The sequence below is a fragment of the Sapajus apella genome, unplaced genomic scaffold, assembly GCF_009761245.1.
Source record: "Sapajus apella isolate SASKATOON/1434 unplaced genomic scaffold, GSC_monkey_1.0 scaffold66, whole genome shotgun sequence".
NCBI classification, from domain to species: domain Eukaryota; kingdom Metazoa; phylum Chordata; class Mammalia; order Primates; family Cebidae; genus Sapajus; species Sapajus apella.
This window is the reverse complement of record NW_022437006.1, coordinates 3181729-3204821: the sequence shown is the minus strand read 5'-3', so window position 1 is coordinate 3204821 and position 23093 is coordinate 3181729. Positions and strand designations below refer to the sequence as shown.

At 41.9% G+C, this 23093-nt stretch overlaps 1 long non-coding RNA gene across 1 annotated transcript; it reads left to right on the top strand.

Moving 5' to 3' along the window:
- Positions 1 to 5531: 5531 nt before the first annotated feature.
- Positions 5532 to 21842, top strand: LOC116530289. The gene is made up of 3 exons (XR_004259926.1): positions 5532 to 5612; positions 10987 to 10990; positions 21832 to 21842. It is a non-coding gene; the product is annotated as an uncharacterized LOC116530289 (long non-coding RNA).
- Positions 21843 to 23093: the final 1251 nt, after the last annotated feature.

Below are 23093 nucleotides of genomic sequence, written 5' to 3'. Positions count from 1 at the left end.
ATATCACATTCCCCCCTGATCTTTTAACATGTAGTTAAGTCTTTAATAGGCTTCTTTTTCTTGGCACAAGGGCCCATAGTTGGATCTCAGAACCATTAATTTGACCGAGTCTATTCTTTTTTGGATAAATTTGAGGAGCATGTTTAAAAGGCATGGTCCAAATGTTAACCCTAGGACTATTAGGACCAAGGGTTCTCCTAATCCAGTGAGCAGGGATGTTAGGCAAGGGGACAAAGAGAACAGTTTTTGGTACCAACTTTCTGTGGTTTCTCTAAGGTGCTTTCTTGTTTTTACATTTTGTCTAACCATTGCAAGGCTGTCTCGGATGATTCCAGAATTATTTGCATAGAAACAACATTGCTCACTGAGAGCCGGGCACAGTCCTACTTCCTTTAAGAACAACAGGTCTAACCCCTTCTATTTTGTAATACCATTTCAGCCAACGAGTCCACTTGTTCAGCTAATTTGGTGATGGAATTTTCCAGATGGGTAATATCTGCATCTATTTGGTGTGACAGAGTTTTGAAATTTTGGTCCCCAGTGACTAAGGCAGATATTCCTATAGCGGTGGACCCTGCTATTCCAAGCCCCACTAATAGGGGTATAGTTATGGGGACCCATTTCCAATGTCTGTCTGTATCGGGTGCTATGAGAATTTCACCTTGGGGTCCACTATAAACATTTACCCGGGGCAGTATATATACGGGGGTACAAAGAATGGGTTTTGAGGAGTTGCTGAACTGGTAGGTGGAAATACACCTAGTGAGGCCAAAAGTACAGGCAAACCAAACAGAGTCTGGCGTAGTGTAGTAAAAACTCATCTGGCTATAACTTAAAATGAGGGTGTTTTTGCAAAAATGTCGGTATGGGGAGCTGGCGAGATTATAGTTAGGGGAATGGTAACATCTGCCTTCTCCCTCTAAATCCCCTAGGGTTATGTGGCACTGTCTCTCAGTACATAAGGTACTTGGGGGGGCTATAACGAGTTGTGCTGCTAGGCCTATGTAAAATGGTGGCTGTGGATTTAGGCATAGCCAGCAGTGTTTGCCTAGGTCTGGGTTTGTCTGGTTGAGCAGGTGGTGTGTGGAGGACAACATGTTTAGAAGGTTCAGGCCTTCTGTGTCTGGGGGGGCTTCTGTGAACAGGTTAAGAATGGAGGTAGCAGAGCTAGGAGTGGAGGGTAGGCTGGGAGTAGGGGTAGTCGAGCTAGGAGTGGAGCTATTAGGACCTTGGGGAAGGTTTTTGGGGGTTTTAAGACCTCGGTTATGGGTCCCACTGGGCGGTCAGGTCTGGGCAACAGTATACACTGGATGGTAAAGATGTTTCCCATGTCCCACCCACTCATATATACTCTGAGGCCCCAGGTTCACCCCATTGTCCATCTACCATCTGAGGTAGTTACAGTTATTTTGAGTGGGTTACAAGACCCGGTGTAGCATGGGGATGGGGGAGAGTCTTGGTTAAAAGAAATGAAGGAGTCTATGTCCTTGGTATACCCTGATATAGTGGAGATAGTTTCACAACCCCAATGGGGACAAAATAATTCATTTAAGTCTCCACAGTTCCATCTTTTTTTGAGGGGCGGATCCTGGGCACAGATATAATCCATAAGTTTGAAGTTGCTGCTCTGCCCTTGCACTGCCACACCCAGCTATAATATCTTTTGTCCTAGGATTTACGTTTGGGGTCAGGAACGGGCCCAGGAGGGCACAGAGGTCTAAGGAAGAGGTAATGGGGGTCTTCGGAGTGTATTCTGGGGTTAGGTTGACTAGGGTGGATCCCTTTCTGGTTAAGGAACTAACATATTCTCCAGTGGAGCCCCCAGTGATGACCCATTGGTAGTAGGTGGGTGCCAAGGAGGGTCCCTTTTGGGGGGTGGCCGCAGGAATCAGGGAGGTTAGGATGATGATCATGAACAGCGTGAAAGTCTTAGCTTTAGGGGGTCGTTGAGGATGGAACCACTTCCCATCGTGCATCCGGGGTGGCAGTCTTGACGTGTGAATGGTGAATCCAGGCAGTTGGTCCATCCACCTTGACTGCCGTGGGTGACCAGGACCACGGTGTAGGGTTCCTTCCAGCGAGGAGTTAGGCTGGAGGCAGTGAATCTCTTTACCAGGACTTTGTTCCCGGGCTGAAAGGGGTGTACCGGCTGATCAGCAAGGTCCATTAGGGTGGGTAGAGTTTCCCTGATGAGCAGGTGCACCTGGGACTGAACAGACTGGAGTACCTGTAAGGACTTAAGGAGTGTATGGTTATGGACTTCAGCGTGTATGGTGTCTACAAGTTTGCAGAGCAAGGGAGGGGGCCTTCCAAACATGATTTCAAAAGGAGTGAAGGTTTTTTATAGGGAGTACATCGGGCACGGAGGAGAACAAAAGGAAACAGGCTGACCCACTTTTCACCAGTCTCTAGATTGAATTTTGTTAACGTCTCCTTTATGGTCTGGTTCATCCTTTCAACCTGCCCTGAACTCTGGGGGCAATAGGCACAGTGGGGTTTCCAGGATATGCCCAGGGCCTTGGCCAGGCCCTGTGAAACCTGTGCTGTAAATGCAGGGCCATTATCTGACCCCAGTGTCAGGGCAAGCCAAACCAAGGAACCAGGTCCTGTAACAATCTTTTTGTTACTACCAGTGCGGTTTCTGACCTAGAAGGGAAAGCCTCGACCCATCCAGAGAAAGTGTCTATGCACCAAGGAGGTACTTACAGCCGCATGCTGGGGGCTTTATTTCAGTAAAGTCTACCTCCCAGTGTTCCCCTGGGCTAGTTCCCCTAAGTCTTATCCCTGCCTGAGTAGACCTACTGCCTCCTGAGTTTACCGTGGCACGTACATCACAACGAGTAGTAGTTTCCCTAAAAATCTCATGTAAATGTGGGATGTAGTATCTAGCCCTCAGTAGCTCAGTTAGTTTTGTTTGCCCTAAGTGAGTGGCCTGATGTGTGTCCTTAACTAGAGCCCGTCCTAGAGCCTTGGGGAGCACAATCCTTGTGTCCAGTAGAGTCCACCATCCTGTGGAATCTTGCCATCCCCCCTGTTCTTTAGCAAAGTTTTCTTCATCAAGTGAGTATGTAGGGGTAGGAGGCAGGGTTGGGGCCAGCAGAGTCATAAGAAGAGTCAGAGGTTTTACTGGCCCCAAGGCTGCTGGTCTGGCCTGTAGGTCAGCCACCCTATATCCCCTTGCCTCTGGTGAATCTCCCTTCTGGTGTCCTGTGCAGTGTATTAATGCCACTGCTTTGGGCTTCCATATAGCTTCTAGTAGAGTGAGGATTTCCTCTTTGTTTTTGATGATTTTTTCCTTCTGAGGTAAGCAACCCTCTTTCTTTATAAATGGCTCCATGTACATGGGCCGTAGCAAAGGCATATCGGCTATCTGTATAGATGTTGACAGTTTTTCCCTCTGCCCAGTTCAAGGCCTTTATCAGAGCTATGAGTTCTGCTTTTTGGTCTGAGGTTCCATGTGGAAGAACCTGGGCCCAAATAACCCGCTCTAGAGTGACTACAGCTGCCCCGGCATACCTGACTCCGTCGACCATGAAACTGCTCCCATCTGTATACAGTACCTCCTCTGGGTTCCGCAGGGGGATGTCGGTGAGGTCCAGTCACTCAGCATGGAGGACATCTATTGTCTGTTGGCAGTTATGTATGGGCTCCTCTGGCTCGCTGTCAGGTAGCAATGTGGCGGGGTTTAAAACTGTGGTTTTTGAAAACTTTATGCGGGGGTGGTCCAAAAGTAAGGCCTGGTATTGGACTATGCAGGCATTAGACATCCATTTTCCCAGAGCTCCACAGGGTAGTGACTCCACCGCATGGGGTGCCACTAAGTTTAACTCCTGCCCCAAAGTTAGCTTATCTGCCTCTTTGGCTAATAGAGCTGTGGCCGCCACTGCTCTTAGACAAGCTGTCCATCCGGAAGCTACAAGATGAAGTCTTTTCCTCTCTGCTGGATTCCTGGTCCCCGTGAGATAACTTGGGTTTCCTGCAGTGCTGCTATCACTGCCTTAGTAACTCTATTATCTTGCTTCGCCTCTAAGGTGTCTCTATTGTTAAAGACTTTTTGGGCAATCTCCAACAACTGAGTTAAATTCATTCCCTGGAACCCCTCTAATTTTTGCAATTTTCTTTTGATGTCTGGGGCAGACTGAGAAATGAAAGCCAGATTAATGGCCTGCTGATTCTCCGGGGCCTTAGGGTCCATAGGTGTGTAGGTGCGGTAGGCGTCCTGTAGGCGCTCAAGGAAAGCAGTCAGCAACTCCTGTGGACCCTGAGTTACAGTCCCTACTTCAGAGTGGTTAGTGGGCTTGTGGGCCACTCCCCTAACCCCTTCTAAAAGATACTGGTGAAAAGTGTTCAGAGCCCGGTGACCCCCCCAAGGTGTTGGGGCCCCATTGGGGTCAGGCCCCTTTTTTCCTTGCCCTGGACCTATGATGGCTTTCAGGGCTTCCTGTCTAATTTTGCCTTTTTCCTCTGTGGTGAACAGAATCAGCAATAATTGTTGGCAGTCGTCCCAAGTGGGGCAATGCATCTGGAGTACAGATTTTAAGAGTCCTGTCAAAGCCTGGGGCTTCTCAGAGTGCGGGGGGATGTTGAGTTTCATTGTAAAACCCCGGCATCACCACCACCTTAAGTTCCCCATCCTCCCAGCACAACCCCCTCCCAGGGCACTTTCCATCTCAGCAGGTTCCTAACCCTCCCCCCTCACCATCTTAGCAGTTCCCCAGTCCCTTCCCTCCTGCACAGCCCCTCACACTGGATGCATCTGCTGGCTTGCAGGCCATAGAAATCTCCTTTGCCATGCTGCCAATTTTGGGTGCAGCCCAGCAGCTTTTCCCTTGCTCTTGATAAAGCTCGTGCCAGCACTTGGTGTTTTGGCCCTCTCTTTGATCTCTATCACCTTTCAGTTATATAAGTAATTTGACAAGAAGGGGATGTGAACAAAGAATGGGCAACCCCGATTGTCTTCTTTTGGGGGTGCCTCTTGGAGAGGATGGACCGCTGATGGGTGTTGGGCTCTGCTGCGGGTGTGCAGCAGGGGACAAGGTTTAGTTAATAGTACTGTCGAGGGGGTTGCTGAGGCACTGGTTTAGAGGGCCTTGAATAGGGTGGTAGTAATTCCTGATCCTCCACTGGGGTGGGGAGAATGGCTGGCCCAGAAGGGACTTTCTTTGGGCTAGCTAATGTGACCTGAAGACTAGCCTGTTTTATGCAGTGCTTTAGCCATGGGGGAGGCCATTGGACTAAACCCAACCATTGGTCAATGTATGGAAACTGGTCAGGGTATCCAGTAGTTTCTGCAACCATTTTCCATACAGCGTGGGTAATTTTTGAGGTCATAGATTTTAGTATTTGGCTACTTAATTTTAAAAGATGGCTCGCACAAAGAGCGGAGTTTTCCAGGGGTTAACTTCACCCCATATTGGCCTGAGAACCCAACTTTGAAGTTGGCCGTCATGCATTGGAGGGAGGTACAAGGCTGGGAGCTAGACTACCCCGTTTGGTTTTTTTTTTCTTTAATTTTTGAATTTACCCCAAAAGACTGCCTTCACTAAGGATTTGAACCAACAACCTTGTAGTTGCAGGCCTCACACCTTAACAACTGTGCTAACAAGTCACTTGTGTTATAAAGGGTTAGAAAGCTTTTTTTTTAAGCCAGATTCTGGATGTAAATGCAGTGTGGCCTGCCTCAGAGCTGGGTGGGGCTGCTGGCTGGCAGAGAAAGAAAAAAACACTTTTTGTGTCAGTTTAAAACTGAGCTCGCAGCTGCTGGGCTGGCTGTGAGTTCCCCGCCACTGCGGCTTTTGGTCCCCTTGACACAGGGATCCTGAAAGGCATCAAATTCTTCTCTGCCTCCTCTCTCTCTTCTCTCTCTCTGTCTCTGTCTCCTTGCTTCTCTACTTCCTCTCTTTGCCTTCTTTTTTCCCCTACTTTCTCTATCTTTCCTTCCTTCTCTTCTTCTTTCTCCTACTTTCTCCACTCTCTTCTCTTTTCTCCTCTTTTCCCTTCCCTACTTTCTCTTTCTGTGGTAAAGCCAATTTTGGAAAGCCTCAAATTCAAGTTTGGCCCTCTTTAAAGCAGGTTTTAGTAGGGCCTCTGCAGCCAGGTCCTGCAAGGACCAGACAACTGGATTTTAGGTTCTATCCCTAATCCTAGTCAGAGGAACAAGGGGTAGGGGCCAAGGTAAGGTGGTGGTCTTTTTCCCTGCAAACCACAACTGGCAAGAATAAGCACTATGGAGGTTTAGCACTGCCCGGGCATAATCCTCCCCCTTATACATTTTAATGGCCAGTTGCTTCAGAAAGGTTGGTAAGTGACAAAACAGGTGAACTAAGAGGTCTACCGGATGTGTGTTTTGGACCCACCACACCCAGTAGAGTATGCAGAAGTGCTGCCAGTTTCTATTGGGCAGTGACATCCTACCTCCCAACATCCAGGATGGTGCCAATATGCCTCTCTGTGATGCACCATTGGGCACTGCCCATAACAACATAGGACGCTTTCTTGGCAGAATAAGCAGTTACCTTTTTTCCATCCCAGCCTGGAAAAGAGCACCCATAAACTCTGATCTAGGGTTTTGTTCCCCACAGTTCCAAAGAAACTACCTCCAAGGTGTCGAGGGCACAATGGCCTTCCTGACATGGAATCAGATCCAGCACGGGCAAAAGTACTCTTTCCCTGGTGGAGGTGGCTGGGAGAATTTACAGGCCACAAGAAGGCCATAACAAGGAAGAGAATAAAGACAACTACAGTTAAGATTATCTGCCACATGGCAAAGGAAGAAAGAGTGAGGCCTCAGTGATAGAAGAAGATGAGAAAGAAGGAGAAGACAGTAATCTCTACAGGGGTGTAATTAATAAAATTTCCCTGCATCCAGTGGTTCGTCAACCACTATAAAATATCCCCTACCTCAAGGGAAGATGGCCTGAACCAGTGTATGTCTGCTAGCAGGAGTCTAATAAAACTGACAAATTTACAAACGAGACAGGACCACATACAAGAGTGACAGACAAAGGGTGGGTGCCCCTCAGATGGGAGACCAGTCAGATGCCTGCCTAGCCACTTTCCCAGAGGAATTTTTCAGAAGCGTCTTGGCTAAGGTGTACCCGTATAATCCCCCGGCCTGGTCACCTCAGGATGGAAGTCCAAGTAGGACAGCTCTGAGGTGAATCACCGTTATGCTCTATGACGCTCCAGTGGAACCGCAGGTGAAGGCCCACACAAGCCCTGTAGCCTTTCAGCCGTGGGACTACATATATACACACTCACTTTCTCACTCACACAGAGGTTACGGAAAACAATCGAATGCTGATACTCACTATACCAGCTACCAGAAGGCTGCTACCCACTGCAACAGCCACCAGAAAGCGCCACCCACTATGCCAGCCACCAGAAGCCTTGAGGGACGTCTCAGTGAGGCCTGCCTGGTCAGAGTTGCAATGACTCATCAGTCCCCCGACTCAGGCCCTTCCTTTGAACTAGTTCCCAGATTCCAGACTAAACTTACCTCCGGGGGTTTCCAGGACCCTGAGGAATTTCCGGTGAATGTCAGCTGAGAGGTCGCTTATCCTCCAAGGTGGCACTCCAGGGCCCTGGGAAAGAACAGGGGGAGCCTCCCCCATGACCCCCGAGGTGGGAGCAGCTGCCCGGGTGAGACTCTGAGATGGCTTTTGTCTGGTGGAACCTCCAAATGTTATACTGGACCGAGCATAGAAAGTTAACACCAAGACAAAAGTATGCCAAATTGCAGGGTCTTTATTATGCCAATGACCACAGAGGACTCATGTCTGTCCAACCTGTGGTGTCGAAAGGAAGGTGCCAAGACTTTTTATACCTGAAAAACCACCTTGGGAGTGGGGGTGAGGTGTGGGGATGGGGATGAAAAGGTCTCAGACATTTGGAGGGCTAGTGGATTCTGTAAATCACCTCCTGGGTGGAGATGAGGGCGCCGGATATTCCAAGGGCCAGGGAACTCTTGTCATTCTGTTTGTTACTTAAGTGGTTTACAGAAGTCAAAATAAACATTTATTTACACATTATCTGGGTAAGGTGGAAATCACAGACCTTAGTTACTTATTACAAGTCATGGGAGCCAAGATGCCGTGGGTTAGGGCTCCTTGCCTGTCACATTAGGGCCACAGAGAGCAGTTACTGATAAGCAAAGTATAAGCAGCTTTACATAGTAGTTATTTTGCAGAACAAACTAGCAGTTTTATTTACCAAAGCCAAGGCCAGCAGTTATTGTGAGGAGAATGCGGCAGCTGTTACAACTTATTTTAAAAAACAGCTTTGTCTTTTATAAAATGATGTTGTTCAGGCTCTAACTCTAGGCCAGCTACAGCACAATATCACATAATAGTAGTTAATATTTAGCCAATCTGCTAGGAAAGTTAAACTCATCATTTTTTTTAGTAGTCGCCTTATTTCCTAGCAGTGGAAAAACTAGAAAGCCAAGTTGCCTAAGAACGAATTTGCAAAGATGTAGGATTTATTCAAAATTGATCTGGCAAGGAAATCTGTGAACGAAATCCACTTAAGTTCCACATACATCAAAAAATGAGAAGAATACAGAAAGATTGAGAATTTAGAGTAAAAACTGTAAACATGTCAGAAAATATAACACTGTCATAGGTATATGTCAGTGGTCCTATTTTCTTAATAGAGAATTATTGTATTGCTTTGCAAAATTTGAAATTTTAACAAATTTTATCTTAATCACTTTAGGGCTTTGAACCTTGGAGGTAGAAGTTGCAGTGAGCTGAGATCGCGCCATTGCACTCCAGCCTGGGCAACAAGAACAAAACTCCATCTCAAAAAAAAAAAAAAGAAACCAACTTTGTAAGTATGCATTTATCCTGGCACATTCTAGATTCTCAATAAATGGACTATTATAAAATTGCATCATGGGCAGAGACAGCTCTAACTCTCAGGCAGGAGGGGAAGTTTGGGGAAGAAGAATAAAGACTTCTGAATTTCCCTAGAATATCAAAATGTATATTAGGTTTTGAGAGACCAATGATATTAATGCATGGATTGGAAAGATGAGTGTGTATTATCAAAATTACGGGAGTGATCCAACTCGCATTTTCCAGATACTTTTACATGTATTTTATCAGTTATTTATTATAAAATTTGAAAGAGATTCAGAACAGACATTATCATCCCAATTTTAAAGGTGAGAAAACTAAAGCTTAAAGAAATTGAATCAATTTACCCAGGAATGCAAGACAGAAGCAAGCTACAAAATTATGACATTTACTTCCCCAGTTTGGTTATTTGTATCATTATGATTATGTCACATTGTCTATATATGAAATGCTGCTAGTAAATGATAAATATTTTCTAGCTATTGCAATACGTTCATTTAATTTTACCTTTTTAATCCCTTTCTGAAGGAATCTTCGTCAAGGGACCTTTCCCTCAAGGAAACTTATATTTGTATACAGTCAGCTTTCCATATCCAAAGGGTTCAGCATCCACGGATTCAACCAACTGTGTATTGAAAATGTTTGAGGAAAAGGATGATTGTGTCTGTACTACACACGTACAGACTGTTTTTTATTATTCCTGAAATAATTCAGTATCACAACTATGTCTATGGCATTGACATTGCACTAGGTATTATGAGTTATCTAAAGATAGTTTACAGAACATGGAGGATGTATGTAGGTTATATACATATAACTACACCATTTTAAATCAAGCATTTGAGCATCTGTGGATTTTGGTAGCCACAGGGAGGACCAATCCACAGGGAGGAACCAATTCCCCTTGAATACTAAAGAACAATTATATATACAACCTACACAGTTATATCTTTGAAAATATTTTAATTAAGTTTTAGGTCTTCAGACATGTAGCATTGAATCTTGACTAACTTAGAAGCAGTTTCATCGGTTGAAGTTTTTATAAGCAAAGCTCTTAGAAATATGCATTAAAAAATCTTCAGATAATTGGGATGTTAATGTATTCTAGGTACTTCTAAAATCTAAATTGCAAAGGTTATTCTTTATTCTAGAGCCACATTGGCCTCAAGTAAAACGAAATTTTCATTTTGTACAACATCAACAGTGACTTAATTTTTTGCCCTTAGTTAAGAATTTGCATGGTTATTTGCACTGTATTAGTATTCACCTTTGTGGACAAAGCCATTAAACAATTTTAAGGAAGGAATTCCCTCTTCTTTAAGTTTTGTGATCTTTATGTTAGGTTACACTGTTTTTTTGTTTTTTTTTTAAGACAAAGTCTCGCTCTTTGCCCAGGCTGGAGTGCAGTGGTGCAATCTCAGCTCCCTGCAACCTCCACCTCCTGGGTTCAAGCAGTTCTTCTGTCTCAGTCTCCCAAGTAGCTAGGACTTGGGAGACTAAGTCTCCCTGCCACTACGTCTGGCTGCCACTATGCCTGCCACTATGTCTAGCTAATTTTTGTATATTTAGTAGAGATGGGGTTTCACCTTGTTGGTCAAGCTAGTCTCAAACTCCTGACCTCAGATGATCCACCTCCCTCGGCATCCAAAAGTTCTGGGATTATAGATGTGAGCCACTGTGCCTGGCAAGGTTTAGACTCTTTAAGTGTATGTAATAACTCAAAAATCAAACATTTAGTGTATTGCCTGTGTGGTGTTCTAATTTGGGCATAATTTCAGAATATTATTTCATTTGTTTGATTTACTTTGAGTCTGTCTAGTTATTAGTCTCTAGATCACAAGATACTTGGCTACTGTGGTTTGAACTCTCAACACTGGTTCTGTAAAGCCAGATGGCAGGGGCTTTCTGATATTTCGTTACCATTTGAGTTTGAAATAAGATTTTATCTCTTATACACATAACCATTTATAGTAATTTGTTGAAAGAGTGCACTTCAGTTGATAAGGAATTGCTCAGAAACCATTTGAGCACAGACACAAAGAGGGAAAGGGGGTTTAGCTAACAGGGCTTTTTAATTTTAATTTTAATTTTTTGAGACAGAGTTTCACTCTTGTTGCCCAGGCTGGAGTACAGTGGAGTGATCTTGGCTCACTGCAACCTCTGCTCCTCAGGTTCAAGTGATTCTCCAGTCTCAGCCTCCTGAGTAGCTGGGATTATACCTATGCCACCACACCTAGCTAATTTTTATATTTTTGGTAGCAATGGGGTTTCACCATGTTGGCCAGGCTGGTCTCAAACCCCTGACCTCAGGTGATCCGCCTGCTTGGCCTCCCAAGTGCTGGGATTATAGGTGTAAGCCACTGTGCACGGCCAACAGGCCTTTAAAACATCCCAGATCTTATTTGCTGCAACTTAAAGTCCTTTCAGTTTAATAACGTATTCTATTCGTTCTTACAAGCTCCTTCAGGAGATAGATCAACCCATCATTGCAGAGGCTCTGAAAATCCTCCTACATAATTCTTTCTTACTAGATGGTTCACACAGTTATTTTTGGTCTCAGCAAATCAAATCATTGGTTCAGTAAAGCCCTACAGTTAAGGCCAGTTATTTTATCAATTGGGGCTTTTTGCAGTTCAGGCTGTCACTTGATCAACACAAACACATGTGATGCTTTTGTTAGAGCCTATTTTAATTCACTACTCCTTTCAAGTCTATGCAAAGGATGGCCAGTAGTTTTCTGGGCACAACTCAAATACCTATGGGACTGGACTGCTAAAATAAACAAATAGAGTGGGTAGTAGACACTATGGCAAATTGGAGAGTAAATATTCCTGCCAAGAATGAGAGGATGGGATGGGGCCAGGAAGAAAGCGTTCCTGAATGGGATACTCTGTTCGTTATTTATATTATTCTTTGAGGCATATAGGTTCCTCATTCCCTCTGAATGTCCCCAGTCACCTGGAACCTGACATACTTCTTCTACCTGTGTTCCCAACTGGCAACCAGAGGCTCTGTTGCTGATGCGTGGTGCTTTTGTTGCAAGGGGCAGAGATGTGGAAAAGTCGATCTACCTGCTGCTGTCACTGAAGTATCCAACTAGTTAGTCCCTTTCTTGCTGGTGCCAGAGCCCAGTATCTGACTCTCCACACTCAGAGTGTGCTCAGAGCCGCTTACGCTTTTTACAGGGGGCTTCTACTACGCATTTGTTTTCTACTTGAATTGAATTCCTCTGCTTTCTCTCTTTACAGGATTTCTCCTTGGTTATTGTTGACTGTCCCTTATAATTTTTCAACTGATAAATTTAATTTATAAAAAATATACTTAATTTTTAGAGAATTGGAGTGTGATATAGTGGCTTCAGGAAGTCCATCATATCAGAGCTCACCTATTTTTATTTTATAGAAGATAATCAAATTATTGAGGAATAGAAATATACTGAGTATGAGGCTAGCGTTTTTGAAAATAATAACATTTATTAGCTAATACCTATATACTATTTTGTTTTTGTGTAGCACAAAGAAATCATTTGCTTATAGGAAGCTCCTAATTTTTTTGGTTGACTTTTTTGTTTTTTTAATTGCTCTTCCTGGGGCAGCACATCTTCCAATGCCTTCCAGCAATTCTTTGATTTTTTTTCTAAACTTATCCTAGCTCGGTTGCCTGAGATCTGACAGAAGCGGAGTATGAGACTAACATTATAAAATTAATTTATACTTACATGCTGATGCAAAACTGTCAAGTGACTAATCTTAATACTCATGTATCCAATTAAAGGAGAGATTGAGAAGGAAGCATATAAAGAAAATCAAAGAGTTGTGTGGCAGTCACAAATCTGTACTCAAAGTAGCTTTAGCTATTCTCTATCTGTCATTTTCACTTTTAGGAATCTGAGGCCTATGAGATAATGAAGAACATAGAGTTAAATATCTCATGTCCACAGTTTATCTCCTTGTTTTATTTTTTTATTTATCTCCCCAGGGTTCATTACAGTTCCTGGGATGTAGGTGGTGGGTAATGAATGATCCTAGAAAAGATGATGACCTACTGTCCATTTCAGACATTTAAATTATTTAAATATATAGAAGCATACAAAATATAATTATTAAAGTAACTGATATTTACTGAGCACTTAATGTGCAAGGCATAGTCAATTACTTTTTCATGCTAACATTCTTTATTTTCACCATAACCTCATTTTATGAACTAGGGAACTAACTAATACATAGAGAGCTGAAGACACACAGGTGACAAATGACAGAGCAAGGATTTGAATCCAAGTCTCTTTGACTCCAGAATCTATACTTGCAACTTATCTACTTCTCAGCCAGTAGACTGAGAAGTGCTTGAGAAGTTCAAGACCAACTCTGTAAACAAGCAAATCAAGAAATAATTAATTACATGGGTTGTTAAGTTAAATTTTTGGGTTCCTTAGAGATGGTTACTATGTTAGAGAAGAATTCTAAGCTTAGGAAGCAAAGATTGTTTTAACTTGATGAATAGTTTATTTTCATTCTTTGTTTCTTGAATTGTTATAAAAATAATGTATGTGTGCCGGGTGCAGTGGCTCACGCCTGTAATCCTAGCACTTTGGAAGGCCAAGGTGAGTGGATCACGTGTTCAGGAGATCGAGACCATCCTGGCCGACATGGTGAAACCTCATCTCTACTAAAAATACAAAACTTCATTAGGCTTGGTGGCCAATACCTGTAGTCCCAGCTATTCGGGAAGCTGAGGCAGGAGAATCGCTTGAACCCGGAAGGTGGAAGTTGCAGTGAGCCGAGATCCTGCCACTGCAATCCAGCCTGGCAACAGAGCGAGACTCCATCTCAAAAAAAAAAAAATGTTTTTAAAAAAGTATGCATATAATAATAAAAATCATAGTTGTATACAACGTTTAAAATTCATCCCCACCTCTAGTCTTGCTCTGCCTAAGGGAGGCATGTTTATTTCTGCAGGTATTTCATTTAGTGATTTTTCCATACCATTAAATAACATATTTATAGTGCTTCTTCTGTACTAGCCTCTATTTTAGGGGCAAGGGATATACAAATAAACAACTGTTAGAATCACCCTTCTTGTGGAGATAACTCTCTAATCAGGAGGCAATCAATAAACAAATAAATAAACTGGGTAATATCAGAGCAGCCAGGGTCCTCATGAAGATAATGTTATGGAGTACTATATGGAATGGTGTGAAAAAGTGGTAAGGGAAATGCAGGTGATTGCCCGATTCATCTTGGAAATTTAGCTCTTCTCTTTCTTGCTTCTGTTTTTCACTTAAGTATCTTGTGGTGTTTGGGTAGCTAATCTTATTTTTAAATAAAGGACCAGGTGGATTGTTAAAGGTGGCTTCTCATGCCTCCTCATTTAAAAGATCAGATCTGGGCAGGTGAGACAGCTTCACTTTAGGGTGTGTAGCTCTGAAGCAGGGGTCAGCTGCACCTTCCCAATCACCAGGCCAAAATGGGGGGGATTTACTCTGAAGTCTCTACTAACAGTGGAAATAAGTTTCATGGGCTATTTGAGACGAGCAGGTTAGATAAACAAGTGAAGCTTCCCAGTGGGAGAATTTTGCCTCTACTCTGTCCCCACTGGATTGTTTGAAGAAAAGAATGTGGGTACAGTATGGATGGATATACCTATTGAATGGCAAAAGCAGATTTTTATAGGCAACTTCTGATTGCTAAATTTTGAGCCCATCTTTTAAAAACTGTCAGTAGCCAAATGGAATATATGAAAATGGCCATGGGTATGTGGCTTCTTCAACATAGTGCTCCCAATCTTTTCTTTTCTTTTTTCTTTTCTTTTCTTTTCTTTTCTTTTGTTCTTCTCTCTCTCTCTCTCTCTCTCTCTCTCTCTCTCTCATAACACAGAGGAAATATTTGGTGGTACATTGTGGTAATAGATTGAGGTTTTTCAGTCTGGCCTGGAACCTCTGGTTGCCCCAGCTTACCCAAGAGCTGAAAGATCAGTATCTCAGGACACACAAAACTAACAAGTCTATACTGCACATTTGCCTGTGACAGTCTGTTTACACCTGTTGTCCTAGAATAGTTATTGACAACACTCCCCTTCACTCTCAAAAGTCTTTAGATTTAAACAATAAGTTATATGGCCACACTACCCATAACCCATTTGTGGCACACACTGGTTGGGGAGTTCTGGGAGTTTTTTCTGGGGACTAGATACCATTCCTTTAGAGATAAAGTGTCTGTGTTAGGTGAAACCTCTGTTGCTGTTCAAGAAAGGAAGGTGGGGCATGAGCAGCTGAAATTGTACAACTTTTCTGTTAACTCTCCTCAATTAAGTATTTTGATATCCATTCCACTACATTCCTCCATTTCCATAAATGCCTACCTTGAGATTGAGTTGCTGAGAACTCAGTCAGAGAAAAATCATCATCTCTTATTGCATTATTCCATGTGCTTTCGGAGTAATACCTCCCTTGACTGTTCAGAATAATAATAAAATTTTGTGTGTTTCATGGATTACAAAAATACTTTAAATCATGAGCTTGCTAATTTGTCACCCCTTTCTTAGTAGTATTAGTGAATAGATACCTTTCTGAATTTTTAAATTGTATTTTAATGGAATCTGAGTATGGAGAAAAGAGAAACATGGATATTCAATTGAAATTCTTAATCTAAAATCTTTTACAACTTTTTCTTATTTACCCAACTAAAATTTGAAACATAGGCCCTGAATTCTGATTTCTTTCTACTTCCCTTGGTAGGCTTTTGCATGCTTAATAAGGGCAGAACTTCTAAATGTAAGGTTGTCATCTGTATGAAATTAAGCCAAGCTTTATCAAGATTTCTGTTCAAACACATTCAGAGATTTTGTCAGATCTTGGCCTGGGGCAGTGGGGTCGTCCTGCCAGTTACATCCCAAGAGTTGCAGACTATCCAGATAAATGAGATAACAGCAAAAATCATGTATCTACCATCTATGCAACACAACTTCTGCGCTGTTCAATGTCAGTGCTGCCTTTGAATCTCAGCTAGTGATCAGTTTGAGACTGGACCCATTTAATTAGGTTGCTTCTTTCAACTCTCCCTTTCAAGGTAGATTCGAGGTAAGATATTTTGAAAAGTTAGTAGTGCTCTTGTCCTGAAATGCTCTAAAGGAGGAGCCACAAAGAAGCATTATCAAATTGATTAGCAGCAAAGTGCCAGTGACATTTTATAACCAATGCTTGCCAGTGCTTCTGAGATTAGGAGTGGGAGAAAGGGAAAGGATTAGAAAACCCTCATTTAAACAATGAGCTTTGCCTGTCTCTAATAAGCTGCTTCCTTTCTTGCCTGGCAGTTTCCTAGGAAATAAGCTGCCTGTGACGCAGGGTGGGCGACATCAGCAGCTTTACCTTTTTGCCTGCTTCAGTGAACAGGCACTGTGCAAACTATGTCCACCAGTAAATAATTTAATTTTGTTATCTAGACTGAGGAGTTTGCCTGTGAAAGGACATCTTTTAACATGATCCTGTCACCCAGCACACACAGACACTGTAGGAACAATGGAGTGAATGGTTAGAGAAAAATCAAGCTTATACAAAAATCAGGGGGTAAAGCTGGAAGAGTAGCTCTCGTTTCAATTTTTAGAGACCAGTTACCAGGGAGTTCAGGGAGTTCTTTTTTTTTTTTTTTTTTTTTTGCAATGAAGTCTTGCTCTGTTGCCCAGGCTGGAGTGCAGTGGCATGATCTTGGCTCACTGCAACCTCTGCCTCCCAGGTTCAAGCAATTCTCCTGCCTCAGCCTCCCAAGTAGCTGGGACTACCTGGATGAGCCACCACACCCAGCTAATTTTTGTAGTTTTAGTTGAAATGGGGTTTCGGCATATTGGCCAGGCTGGTCTCAGACTCCTGACCTCAAGTGATCCACCTGCCCTGGCCTCCCAAATGCTGTGATGACAGGCTTGAGTCACTGTAACCGGCCCTTAATATTGTCTTTTTTTGAATGGATGGAAAAGAAAGTGATGTCACCTGAAAGGGAGGTGGTTCAGGGAAGTGTTGTCCTTTTGGTCATTATTTAAATCCTTTTTTAAAAAAGAGATTGAACCTTGGAAAACTGTAGAGCTAATTATTATGCCCATACAGAAAATGTAAAACAAGGCAGCCCTATAAGTGGATCTTAAAGGGCATATTCTAGTCAAATCATTTTTGGAAAATTAGAATAGAAGAGTTTCATACCCAGAGGGCATGGGTCCAATGGAATACTATCTCTGTTTACAATAGTATGAACCTGGCCAATTCCCTTAACATTTCTGTGCTGTAGATTTCCCATGTGCACAAAGAAGTGAGGATTCTGGGTCTGTCTAATCACAGAGTTACTGTGAGCATCTCATACATTTTAAATACATTTAAAAATTATCTGAAAAGCTGTATGGAACAGTAAATGTGAGGTAGTAGTATTTTATACCTTTGTCTTAAAATCTGCCAGCTAAGAAGTTTGTCCATCTTGTGTAGACAGGGAAACTATTACTCTATATAGGCATTTTCCTTTGCAATTTAAACAGGCTGAATTGTCAGTTATCTCAGCTGAAGCTAAACATAGATGTGTGTACAGAATCAATTTTCTTTCATTCCAATTTCTTCTGTCATTGATCATATGATTTAATAAGCTTAGCAGTAATAAGAAATATTTAACAGCAGCATTCTGATATTGGTAGGAACTGAATTCTTTGATTATATCACGTTTCACTCTGAAATTTTTGATGTCTTTTACTCTCTTGTGATTTTTTTCCATAGACCCTTATGTTCTGTTTCAAAGCTACTTGCAAACTAATTTTCCATCTTCTACCTAAACTCTGGTTCTTTTTTAATTTGATTCCTGCATACTGAACCTGAATCTATGGTTTATATTATATGATGAGAAAGCAATCAATCAGCCTTCTCCTCTGTCCAGTTTTGACAAATACATAGGGTGAAGTTTTGAGCTCCTATGTAATTTAGGGTTCTTGTAACTAACTCATATCACTACAGCAGCTAATTTAAGAACGTTTTTCCCACTCAGATTTTTATAACTTCCTCCTACATTGTTACTAAGAAAAAAAAATAGACAAATATCACATCTTTAGTCATGAAGTATGTGTCTTATTAGGGAGTTCTTGCATTTCAAAGAAATTTCAGGGTGAATCCATATATATATAATGCTCCCTGAGATGTATTAGGCTGAACAAGCGAAAGCCACTTACTGAGCTTTTGAGTTTTGAATCAAAAGGCATTGCCCTGTCAAGGCCTATAGACAATTCATATGAACCAATCATAGAGGAGAGAGGAGTTTAGTAAGAATCCTTGTCCAGACATTTTGTTAACTGAACTTTGCAGAGATTGGCAGAGATTGGCTAGCCTTCTTAAAGTCACACTGCTGGTCCTTGGGTGTAAGAGCTGGAACCAGAATACAAGTCTCCAGCACGGTAAGGCCCCTTCTACTACTTCACGGTGCCTCCTACATGCTTTGTTTCTCCATGTGCCAAACCTTAAGAAAGTCAAGAAATGGAAGAATTTTGCCTGTTTGGATATTTCATTTTCCAACAAAGAGCAGTCTATTAGATTATTGGGGAAATGTTGGAGAATGGAGATGTGACGTAAGTCTTCTTGCTGTGAAATTTAGGTTTTTTGAAATCCAAACACAGATAGAGAAATGTAATTAAACATCTCAAATCGTTATCAAATTGAATCAAGAAAAAGGAAATTTCCACCTGAGTGAACAACTGTGTTGACAAAACGTGTCAACCTAAAAATAAATTTGTCGATTTATGAAAAGCAAATTAATTCTTCCTGTTCTCCAGAACTTGACTTATTTAACCTCTGGATTAAGAACACCTTACTGACTGACTTTGGATAGAATAAAGAATCTAATGATTTGTTTAAGAATAAGGAGAATTAGCCGAGCCCTTTCTTGGTACCCAAGTTTTTGCTTAGTGATAATGAGCTTCTTGTTGGACAAGGCAGTTTTTCCTTTCTAATTAACACATGCAAAATCATAACAGCAAAATACACCTCATGGTAACTGACTGCTAGGCAGGTAATGTGTTACTATCATCACTAGGGGTTGTCAGCTCATTATTTACTAATTATTTATGGATCTGGCCTACTAATTATTTGGACATACGAATTTATCTAAACATATTGGAGATTTTAAAAAAAATTTTTACTTCTCTAAATAATGTAGGACTGTGGTACTAGTTTAAAGATTAATCTTAAGTTACTTGAAGCTCATTGGTAATAAATTTGAAATCACATGTTATCTCATGTGATGAAAGCATCATGGTGCATTGAAAAGAGTAATAGATTTGGAATCAGAGTAGCTTTTTCTCTTGTTGATTGAATGATCTTCAGAAAGTTATATATGTTCACTGAGCTTTAGTTTATTATCTGTTAAACTGATATAAACTTCTTATTTTATTTATTGTTTTGAATTTTTTGAGTTAGAGTCTCTCTCTGTCACTTAGGCTGGAGTGCAGTGGCACAACACAGCTCACTACAGCCTCAACCTCCTGGGCTCAAGCGATTCTCCCACCTCAGCCTCTCAAGTAACTGAGACTACAGGTATATACCACCAAGCCCAGCTAATTTTTTTTTTTTTTACTTTTTTGTAGAGACAGGGTCCCAATATGTTGTTCAGGCTAGTCTGCAACTCCTGGACTCAAGCAACCTTCTGACTTCGGCCTCCCAAAGTGCTGCGATAGCAGGTGTGAGCCACTGCACCTGGCCAACTTCTTATTGAATATTGTTCAGATGGTTGCATGAGAAAAGATTTTTGAAATTCAATAAGGGAAAATTATTCTAATATAAAAATATGATTCAGTGGATAATAAGGAGAGCATGACAGGGTTAAAATCTAGTAGGTAGTGATGGCAAGCTTTCAGTATTCTTTTTTATTCCTCAGAATACTTTTTATTTCTCAGAAGGAACAGACAGGAAGAAGATAAATTGACAGTAAGGTTGAGGTTTGAGGCATAAGAGAAGGCTAGGATAGATGGAGGGTTCTCTAGAGGAAGCCACATATGACCTGTGCTTTAGAAGATCTAAGGTGTCTGGATATGTTGATACATATCCAGGAATAAAAGGAAAAGAGCCTTTTAGGAAAAGGAAACAACATGCTTAGGAATCTTGAGACAGGAAATTTGTGAAACATATGGTGTTTGGTAACTGTGGCACTGTTACAGAACTGAACTGGGGCCCACTCACCTGGTGCTGTAAAACTAGATGTCTTCACCAAGGTTTTGCAGCAATAGAAAGCAAGGCATGGCTGGGCACAGTGGCTCATCCCTGTAATCCCATCACTTTTGGAGGCTGAGGCAGGCAGATCACCTGAGGTCAGAAGTTCAAGACCAGCCTGACGAACGTGGCAAAACCTCGTTTCTACTAAAAATACAAAAATTAGCCGGGTGTGGTAGGGCAGGCACCTGTAATACCAGCTATTCGGGATTCTGAGGCAGAGGAATTGCTTGAACTCAGAAGGTGGAGGTTGCAGTAAGCCGAGGTCGTGCCACTGCACTCCAGCCTGGGCAACAAGGGTAAGACTCCATCTCTAAATAAATAAATAAAAGGCATTTCCAGAGCAGCAGGCAAGGAGGACCAGGCAGCTAAACACTCAAACCCTGAAAGCTAGGAGTAAATTTCAGGAAAGCAGAAGCTACTGTTAAAATAATAAATCAATACATGGATGTTACAGATTGGTTTTGGCCTAAAAAGTGGCATATCTTGAAGCAGGGGATTATAGGTCATAGGTAGTTTCAAAGATTTTCTGATTTGCAATTGGTTAAGGGAGAGAACTTTGTTCAAAAATTTGGGATCAGCAGAAAAGTGCTAACTAGCTGAGGGGTGCAATTTTCTCCAAGCCCCTCTGGAAGAAAGAATGATGGTCAGAGTTGAGTCTTCAATTTTCCCTTATCTGAGGTCTACAGGCCAGTGGATCCATTTGATGGACATCCTCATCAGGGGTGTGAGTCTCTGGAAAACAACTCAGGGACATATGTGAAAATATCATTTTTAGTTTCTATAAGGAAAACAAAAATCTGTGAACTCTAACTTCCTTGGTTATAGTTTTATACTACTATTACCTTCTTTTTTTTTTGTTTTTGAGACAGAGTTTCACTCTTGTTGCCCAGGCTGGAGTGCAATGGTATAGGCATGTCTCACTGCAACCTCCACCTCCCGGGTTCAAGCAATTCTCCTGCCTCAGTCTCCCAAGTAGCTGGGATTACAGGCAACTGCCACCACGCCTGGCTAATTTTTGTATTTTTATTAGAGACAAGATTTCACCATGTTCACCAGGCTGGTCAACATGGTGAAACTCCTGGCCTCAGGTGATCCACCCACCTAGGCCTCCGGAAGTGCTGTGATGACAGGTGGGAGCCACCTCGCCTGGCCCTGTTACAGCCAGGTGGTAGAGACAGCAGCACAGCCTCTACCATCTGGCCGTAACAAGTCTTTAACAAGTCACTTATTTGCTTCTGTGATTAGCTAGCTAGGTACCTGGCATTTCCCTTGGAGGAATTCAGGATTTTACTTTATTTCCATCTCTGGAGGTCCACAGGACCCTAAAAAAAAGGGGGTCCCTGCTTTATCTCAGGACAGGTATGAAAAGGAAATAGCTGACAGTAATTGAGAACAACAAAGAAAGCTTCCCAGGCCCATAGGCAGGGATTCTAAGGTAAAGAGCTTTTTAATCCCTCCTGAAGATTCTCTGTATCATTTTATTTGGGTCTCTTGATGATTTTACAGCATAGTTCACTCTTGCTGTTCAGCATAGTTGACATGGCCTTTCTCTTCAGAGCTTCTTTGGCAGCAATCCCAGACAACTTTCACCTCTCAGGAAAATAGAGATCCATTACCCCTGTTTGAGGTTTTTACTCTAGAGTAAAAAAGAATGCAAGGTAAGGTAATTCAAAAGAAACATAGATCCTTAAAATGATTAATGGCCTCTCAAGTTGGATGCTGGGCTGTCCCAGACCTGTCCCACTGTGTAAGCTTGAAATAAGGTTAGGAAGTTTGAAGCTTAGTTGTGGACATTTTACAGTTATAGAACTAAAGATACACAGTTCTTTCCTTCAATATTGGAATGTGATGTCTTACTTTCCTAAGGCTGCTTAGGTTACATTCTACATTGGATCCAGCGGGTGGGACCTTATAAGAACAAGGTTGGGAGCGGACTCCACCTTCAAGCATTAGGAGAGCAGGGTGATAGCATGTACCCACAGTGGGAGCAGGTAGCACCAACCCTATCAAAGCTGAGAGGTTTTTATAATCCTAGTATCTTGGCCCTAGAGACTAGGGTACTGCACAAACTGGTGCTGCTACCTCTACCACCTGGAAGTAAAGTTTTTGTACATACTGTAAGGGGAAAATTAGTTTGCTCAGGGCATGTAACTTAACCTCAGAAAGAGTCACCTTATTAGTGCAATTTGCACATCAGAGAATGATACTTTCTTTGTTGTAAAAAAGTTATGTAAAGCAAGTTTCTGACCTCACCCACAGACCTAAGTGCAACTTAGTAAGAGTGAACAATCACTGGGCTTTAGTATCTGGTTAAAGGTGGGAGGTACACACTGGATTGCCAGTATTACCTACTACTTGCTTGTGAATAAATTTTAATGAGAGCCTGACATAAGGGATATGAATAAATGACTGAAATTCAAATAGCTCATAATAAATACCAGTCCTGGGCAGGCCAATATACATACACAGGGTGAGTCTAGAAGACAACATGGCATTGTTTGGAAAGTTGAGTCATTACAATTTAATTTAAGACTTACTTTCTGCTAAATTTGGTGTATAGAGGATGCACCAAAGGTCTTTCTCTTTTTTCCTTTATATCATTAATAAATGAAATAAAATGTTTCACTAAGTCTTGATTGGATTCAGAACTGGGCAAGTGTGACAGTATCTGTTAGTAGAAAGGAAAGCAGTTAGGGTTCCAAGCTGTGTGTCTTCAGTTTATTTAGAATTCAGTATCTGTTAAGATTTTGTTTTTGTTTTTGTTGTTTCATAAGAGAATGTCTTGAAATAACTCAGATGATGATTTTGCCATCAAGTTTAAGAACTTAATCAGTTTATAATGTATGACAATAAGACCAATTTTTACCACGAAACATTTTGTGAAAAATCTCAGTTGGAACCAACTTTTCTGTTGGAGCCCATTAGTCTATTGGAACTTCCACAAGAAATCCAATGAATTGGGCCAGAACATCTTCCTCCTGTTGGTGAGAAGGAGGAATTGATGGAGAGGTGAT